This window comes from Apodemus sylvaticus, chromosome 2, assembly GCF_947179515.1.
Source record: "Apodemus sylvaticus chromosome 2, mApoSyl1.1, whole genome shotgun sequence".
NCBI lineage: Eukaryota > Metazoa > Chordata > Mammalia > Rodentia > Muridae > Apodemus > Apodemus sylvaticus.
Genome location: NC_067473.1, coordinates 85,453,760 through 85,461,078, shown reverse-complemented (window position 1 = coordinate 85,461,078; position 7,319 = coordinate 85,453,760). Strand labels below are relative to the sequence as shown.

The 7,319-nt window shown below is 40.7% G+C and overlaps 1 pseudogene; it reads right to left on the bottom strand.

The window, feature by feature from the left end:
* Positions 1-2,669: 2,669 nt before the first annotated feature.
* On the bottom strand, positions 2,670-6,066 carry LOC127677940 (RNA-binding protein EWS-like; annotated as a pseudogene).
* Positions 6,067-7,319: the final 1,253 nt, after the last annotated feature.

Below are 7,319 nucleotides of genomic sequence, written 5' to 3'. Positions count from 1 at the left end.
GTATCCATCAAGGACCTAGAAGGCCCCTGTGAGTTTTCATGCACGCCTTAGATGAGGTAGGATGTGGAGACTGAGAGAACAACAAGCAGAGCCATGTCCACCACAGCATGAAGTCCCCAGGACACTTAGTCCTCAGGGCTCTGCCTGTCTGGGGCATGCCCATGGCAGTTCTGCTACTGGGTATTCCACAGTTTATGAGCTCTAAAAGTGTGTTGTTCCTCTCAAATGTGCCTCTACATGGACACAGATCATACAGTGTCTCCTTCTTGACAGATTCTGATATGTACACATTTGATCTGGTTTATAACAAATCATGGTACAATTGTTTCATATAAAGCAAGAAGAAAATAAGTAAATAATATACATATAAATATTGTTTACATATATGCTTATAATGGAAAATATTAAAATATTGTTATAACAAACCTCATGGTAGAGTTGATTAAGAATTTCACACACATAGAAACACACATATGCATTTTAGAGCAATTAATTGAAAAAGAGCAAGAGCACACATATGGGAGGATTTATAGCATGAAAAAAGGGTGATGTAATTATAGTATAATATGGAACATATAAGAAATACAATTATTTGTTCATTAAAAAAATCTTGGTGTATAATGAATGTCTGTATCATAAATCTTAGCACTGAATAGTGTAGTGTGGAGTCTGTGCTTGTAACAATGACAATATCTCAGAGCCCATTTGTCAATCAAGTGTAAGGAGACCCTGTCTCAAACATATACCATAGAATTTCGGAAGCAATATTCTATTGGACACTTAAAATGTACACAAATACATATATATCTTTTGGGAGATAGTTTTGTGCATCTTGTATTCAGATGCTGATTTCTATGTCCAGATATCTGGTTGCAGTCTGTATTATGACACTGTCAACTATCTCTGGTCTCTATTTTTTGTAAAAGTTGTTTTCTATCATCTTCGATTGCTTAATAAAAGATCCGATGAGCAAATTAGCTGGGTAAAAGATAATAGTGCAAGATTGCTGAGCCAAGTCCAGAGATCCCAGAGGATGAAAGAGGAGATTTGAAAATGACCATTAGGAGAAGAAGGTGTGGTGAACACACATGGAGAAAACCAACTTATTCGATATAAGGGTTGCAATGAGGCAACACCCATGGGGATATACATGAAACAGATCAGGCCAGGGCAAGCCCAGTTGGCAAGTAATGGGGCACTTTTCTGGGTATTCACTGCCTAGCTGAGTAAGGAAATTTCAGTACCTTCCTAGCTTAGGCTTTCAAAGTGTTAAATAAAATACCAGTTCCCTTGTCATTACTTGGAGCTAAAATCTGGTAAGGCAATGTAGAAATCTCCTACACTTACTTGAGATTCAAAGGGATGTGAAAATCAGCACTCCCCTCAAGGAAATTCTATTGCATTTTGCACACTGAATGTAGAGCAAATATTTAGTAAACATCCACACTTAGAAAAAAAATATAAATTAAGAAAGAAACAGCTTATAGTGTGAGAGTTTTTAAAATGTGCTTTTAATGAAGATTCTCAACTTTTTTGACCTATCTTCTAGCCCACCATCCAAAGAAGGGGAGAAAAGTTGGTAAATAGTACAAGCGGATGTGAACCTATTTAGAAGTAGTTCTTGGGGGGTGGGGTGGGGTAATTACAATCTCAGTTCATCACAATAGCAGCAATCCATTTCAGTAGTGTTAGGATACCAAACACTAATCTGCATTAGTGGCTACCTCTACCAGAAACCACCAGACATCTGCAAAATCTGCACAAGTCAGTGGCAGCAAGCAGATCTAGCTGGGACAATCAAAGTTCTCTGTTGTTCCTCTCTCAATGAAGGGAAGATTCAGATGTAAGACCAAGGAGTCATTGCAAAGCTAGCTAGACCAGCTCACCTTCCTGGTCTTTTAAGTCCTGTTTATGTTCTCTGACACATCATATGACCTACCATGGGTCTTTCCTCAGCAAAACAACACATGAGTCTGTCTTAGCAAAACAACCTGAGTGGGCATCACCTGACATATCTATTAACTTAGACTTCATATTCCCCTTTTTGTTAAAAATCTGTTTTTCCCTAACTTTATCTGTATACTTACAAGAAAAATAATTATAAGAGCCAAAAAATTAGAACATTATGTCACATTTCAAATTAACAGCATATTTCCATTATAGTCTAACAAAACAACTTAAATTTCTATTAGTATACAATGTTTAACAAACTATCATAAATTCCTATCAGTAGACTATAATTTAAACAAAACAACCTTAATTTATACTAATATACACTAAAAACACAACAACTTTAAATTCATGTTGGTAAAAAACACTTTTTTGAGAGTTTATAAACATTTGGAATTTTATTTAAAAAAAAACTCACAACCGTGAACATTGTTGCAAATAGAGGTCCTTTTGGTTCTCCACAGTGTTACTGATCATGCTCACAAAGGCTTCCCATTGTTAAGTCTTAAAACAACCATCTTTAAACAGAAAAAAACAGAACAAAACAAAAAACTTAGTACACAACTATATAACTTGTTTTAATGTTTCTTCACAAATGGTGAAAATATTAAGTACTAACAAGAAATAATCTTATTGTTGTTGCTAACATTGTAAATATAGAATTATAAATCTAAAACATTTTCTGGTTTAAAAAATAAATCTGGTCATCAATGCATTCTCTAGTAGGGCTGGTCTCTGTGTTCCTGATGGTGCTATCCTTTATCAATTTTTCCAGGTCTTCCAAGTCTGCCTCTTCTTCCTCCCATCTGTTCCATTAAGGGTCCAGGAGGACACCCAGGACCACCTCATCTCATCTACCAAAGCCACCTTGGTCAATTCCATAGACACCTCACAAGCCTCTTCTGTCTCCACGTCTGCCACCTCTGAACATTCCTCCAGGACCACCATAGTCCATGAGTGCCACCTCTTCTTCCTTGCATGCCACCAGTCCTGCCTAGACCACAATCACAACCAGGAGGTGGAAATGGTGGCAAGAGGAAGCCCTATGGCTTATGGGCCTTACACCCTGGTTGAATTATGTTCTCCAATCAAAGTTCTGTTTCCATAGCCCAGATGAGGACATTGCCAGTCTCCAGCTCGGTGCTGGACATTTCTTCCTCCAGAGGGGTTCCCTCTGGAACCTCAGAGCCCTCTTGGAGGGACACATCCTCTGTCTCCTCCATGGCATCCCATGGGACCCATGGGTCCTCCAGGACCTCCTGAGTCACCAGGATCTCCACAAAGTGGTGGTGGCATCTCTCTGCCCTCATGAGGTAGCATGCCACTCCACCTGCTGTCCATTGGAGACTTCTTTAGGGCAAGAGAATTTTTAAGTTTGCTTCCTTGAAAATCTTTCCCATCCATCCATTCCACAGCAGCCTTGGCAGTTGATAGGTCTTCATAGGACACTGTGGCATCACCTTTAGGCAGACTTACCTGTCTCCTTATCTAGATTGATCAGGATCATGGGTTGTGCAGTACTCTTGTTCATTTTGACAACCCCACAACACTTTAAGAAGTCTTCCAGATCATCCAGAGTCACATTGTCATTTAATCCTTGCACATAAATTGCACTATTGTCAGAATCTTCATCAGGTTCTATTAGAAGGCCTAGATCAAGATCTGGTCCTTCATCCATGGGTACACCAGGCTTACTGAAGACACCTTGCTCTCTAGTGCCCACTACACTATGTTTTCCTCCCAGCCCTCCTCTGCTCATGCCTCCATGCTCAAATCCCCCTCTTCCTCTGCCAGGTTATCAGGGCTACTCAAGCTCTGTTTCTAACTGGGTCACGAACATCCTCCAGACTCCTGCCCATAAACATCTATGCTACTGAGGTGGTCCTGTTGGAATGAACTCTGCTGCCTGTAGCTGCTGCTCTGTTGGCTCTATTGACTTGGAGCTTGGCTGTGGGATCCAGTCTGAGGGGGGTAACTAGTAGGAGGCTTCTGCCTGTAGCTTCTTTGTTGACCATAGCTACTTTGCTGTCCACAGTTGCTCTGGTGCCCATTTGTGTTCTGCTGAGAGAAACTGCTCTGATCATAACTAGTTGGCAGTGAAGAGGAGTAGCTAGTATGCGGATAAGATAGAGGTGCAGTGACTGGCTATAATGGGTAGCTCCCATGTACCTGGGGATAACTGTAGTTACTTTGTCCATATCCCAGGTTGGGTTGATTATAACCCGTTGTGCTAGATTGACCTTGCCTAGTCTCAACAGTCTTGTTACCATCCTGTGGTATTGGGTGTGGTGGCTGCTAGCTGCTGGCTCCTGGCTGCTGGCCATAGTCTGGGTGCCAAATGTAGACTGAACTGCATAAGATGCCTGTATTGTGGTGACTGTAGCAGTGGTATTGTCTTCAGCACCAATGACATAGCCTTGAACAGTCTGGCTATATGCCTGGGGGAGGGGGGAGTCTGACAATTGGAGTGGTATAACCAATAGGAGGCTGTTCTTAAGAAGTTGCATACACAGACTGCCCATATGTGGCAGTGATCTCAGCCTAGGTATTGCTGACATTAGTAGGCTGTCCATAAATTCCATAGCTTTGATGCCCATATGCCTGGGTTGTCTGTGCATATCCTTGTGCCATTGGCCAGGAGCCTCTGGTCCTGGTGAGGGTAGTTGTGGAGACACAGAGGAGGACTCTGGTGATGATGGTTTTGAAGTCTGAGGGTCTCAGTGTTTTCTAACTGTACTAAAATGCTGATGATAACTTCTAAAATATTCTAGAAACTTTCTTGCTCTTTCTGAAGATGAAAGACTGCTGGCTTAGGTGATTAACACCTGTAGCCTAACAGCAGAGGATTAAGCAATGTGGTCTTTGTTCTATCTCAGCAGGAACTGCTCTCCTCTAACTTTCAGCTTGCTAGTCAGAAGTCTTTCCAGGGAGAAAAATAGGACACTTTAAGAAATGGTTACTGAGTTTATTACTAAGTTGTAAAAGTTTCCTATGAAAGCTATCTAAGAGGGAAAAGCAGAAAGATCCAAAGCAGGTAAAGGGAAAAGTTCTAATTGGAGAAAGGTAAAAAGTGAGAGAGAGCAGAAGAGAGAGAGGAGGAGAAAAAAGCATAAGAGAGAGAGAGAGAGAGAGAGAGAGAGAGAGAGAGAGAGAGAGAGAGAGAGAGAGAGAGAGAGAGAGGTCAGAGGTCATAGTAGTAGTCATCTTAATAGTCCTAGTGCTCTATCTCTTTTCTCTTTTGTCTTTGGTACTTATACTTCTTTCAGAATGCATGATCACATGTTACAAAGTTCATCACAAGTTCATGCAAAATACCAAGTCATAAATTGAAAGAGAAGTTTACAACAGAGAATGTTTACATGCATATCCATTAGGAATAATTATCTAGATAGTAACATCTATCACGTCTTCTCTACAGATTTGTAGAAAGTTTAAAACCATAACTACATTATAAGTGAAGTTTTGTATAGATAAACCCAGTCAATATTTTATCTTCTGTCCTAGCACCTATAATAAATTGTTAGTCCCATTTTTATGACCTTTGGTTAATTGTTTTACAACCTCTTGGAATGTGCTCTGAGTAGGAGAAAGTCTGGTTGCTATCTAAGAGGAATAAACTTGTGACACTTGGGAGACTGGCAGAGTTTTCATTGTAGTTTGACTATAGAAAAGGACCTAGTAGCAAGCCCATTATAAAAGAGCTTAATAATCATAAATATAATTTTGGGAATTCTTATAGGATCATCAATAAAACTTAAGTCATCTATTTGTCTACATAGCATCACTATAAGACAGTATATCGTTGTGGATCTGCAGAGATCTGCTCCAAAGGGGTGTGCTATTACTTATTATTATAAATGTATAATAACAGAAAAAGCATATAAATAGCAGGAATCTTTCCTAAAATTAGCCCCCCCCCACAGCCTTGCTGAATGGGCGATCACCTGTCACAGATTATATAATAGTCAGAGGCAGCCATTTCAGGATGATCATCTGCTAGTATATTAGCTTGCCCCATTATGGCTCCTGACATCCTTGAGTTCGCTGGGAGGAGTAAGCACTGTAGTCCTGCTGGGATGCAGCTTGATTATAGGTACTGTAAACCATGCACACCATTTTCTCTCCTTCTTCATTGTTCTCTCAATGTCTGTCCTTGAAAAATAATTTTTAAAACTCATAATTTTCTATTAATCTACCTTAAAAGAAAAACATGCTTATCCCCTGGGTTCTATCTCCCATCCCCTTTTTCTCATGAGAGGGTGCTTTGCTAACCACTCACTCAGTCATACCTTACCTCTGCCATCATCCCCCTTAAACAGGGCCTCAAATTTCTACAGGATTAAGTGCATCCTCTTCCACTGAGGCCAGGAAAGGTATTCTACTGCTACGCATGTACCTGGGGCCAAGGAACAGCACATGTATGCTCTTTCCTTAGTGACTTGGGCTCTGGGAACTCTGAGGGGTCCTGCTTAGTTGATGCTGTAGTTGTTCCTATGGGACTCTAATCTTCTTCCCGTCCTTCAGTCCTCCCCCTATCTCTCCCAAAGGGGTCTTGACCTTTATTCATTTGTTGGTTGGAAGTATCTGTACCTGTCTCAGTGAGTTGATGTACTGCCTCTAAGAAGACAACTATGCTAGGCTCCTGTCTGCAAGCACAACATGGTATCAGTAATCATGTCAGAGTTTGGTGCCTATGCATGGGATGCTTCAGATGTTCATCCTGTCACTGGATGGCCATTCCTTCAGTCTCTGCTTCAGTTTTATCCCTGCATTTACCTTACACAGGAAGAACTCTGGGTCAAAACTTTTAAAGATGGGTTGGTGACCCCATCCCTCCACAAAAGATCCTGTGTATCTACTGGAGGTGGTTTCTTCAGGTTCTGTATAACCATTGTTGGTCTCTTTTTAAGGTCATCCCACTTACTCCTGGGAAACCCACACATCCCAGGTCTCTGGTACCATCAAGAACTTCCATCAATTAGAATCCCTCAGTAGCTACATATTTTCATTCATATTCCTGGCCCTCTAGTATTCTCTCCTGCCCCCATACTTTATTTTGCCTCTCTTTTTGTCATCCCCTTTCCTTGCCAAATCAGGTCACTCCATACCTATGACACCATGATTATTTTGTTCTCCTTCTATGTGAGATTGCAGTATCCCTACTCAGGCATACCTTCCTGATAAGATTCATATGGGCTTTGATTTTCATCATGGGTTTTCTGAGATTTTGGGCTGATATCCATAGCAGTGTATACATAACATACATTTCCTATTATGTGTGGCTTATTTTGCACAGGATGATATTTTCCAGTACCATTCAGGTGACTGGAAACTTCATGGTGTCCTCATTTTTTTTTTATCTTTACCAT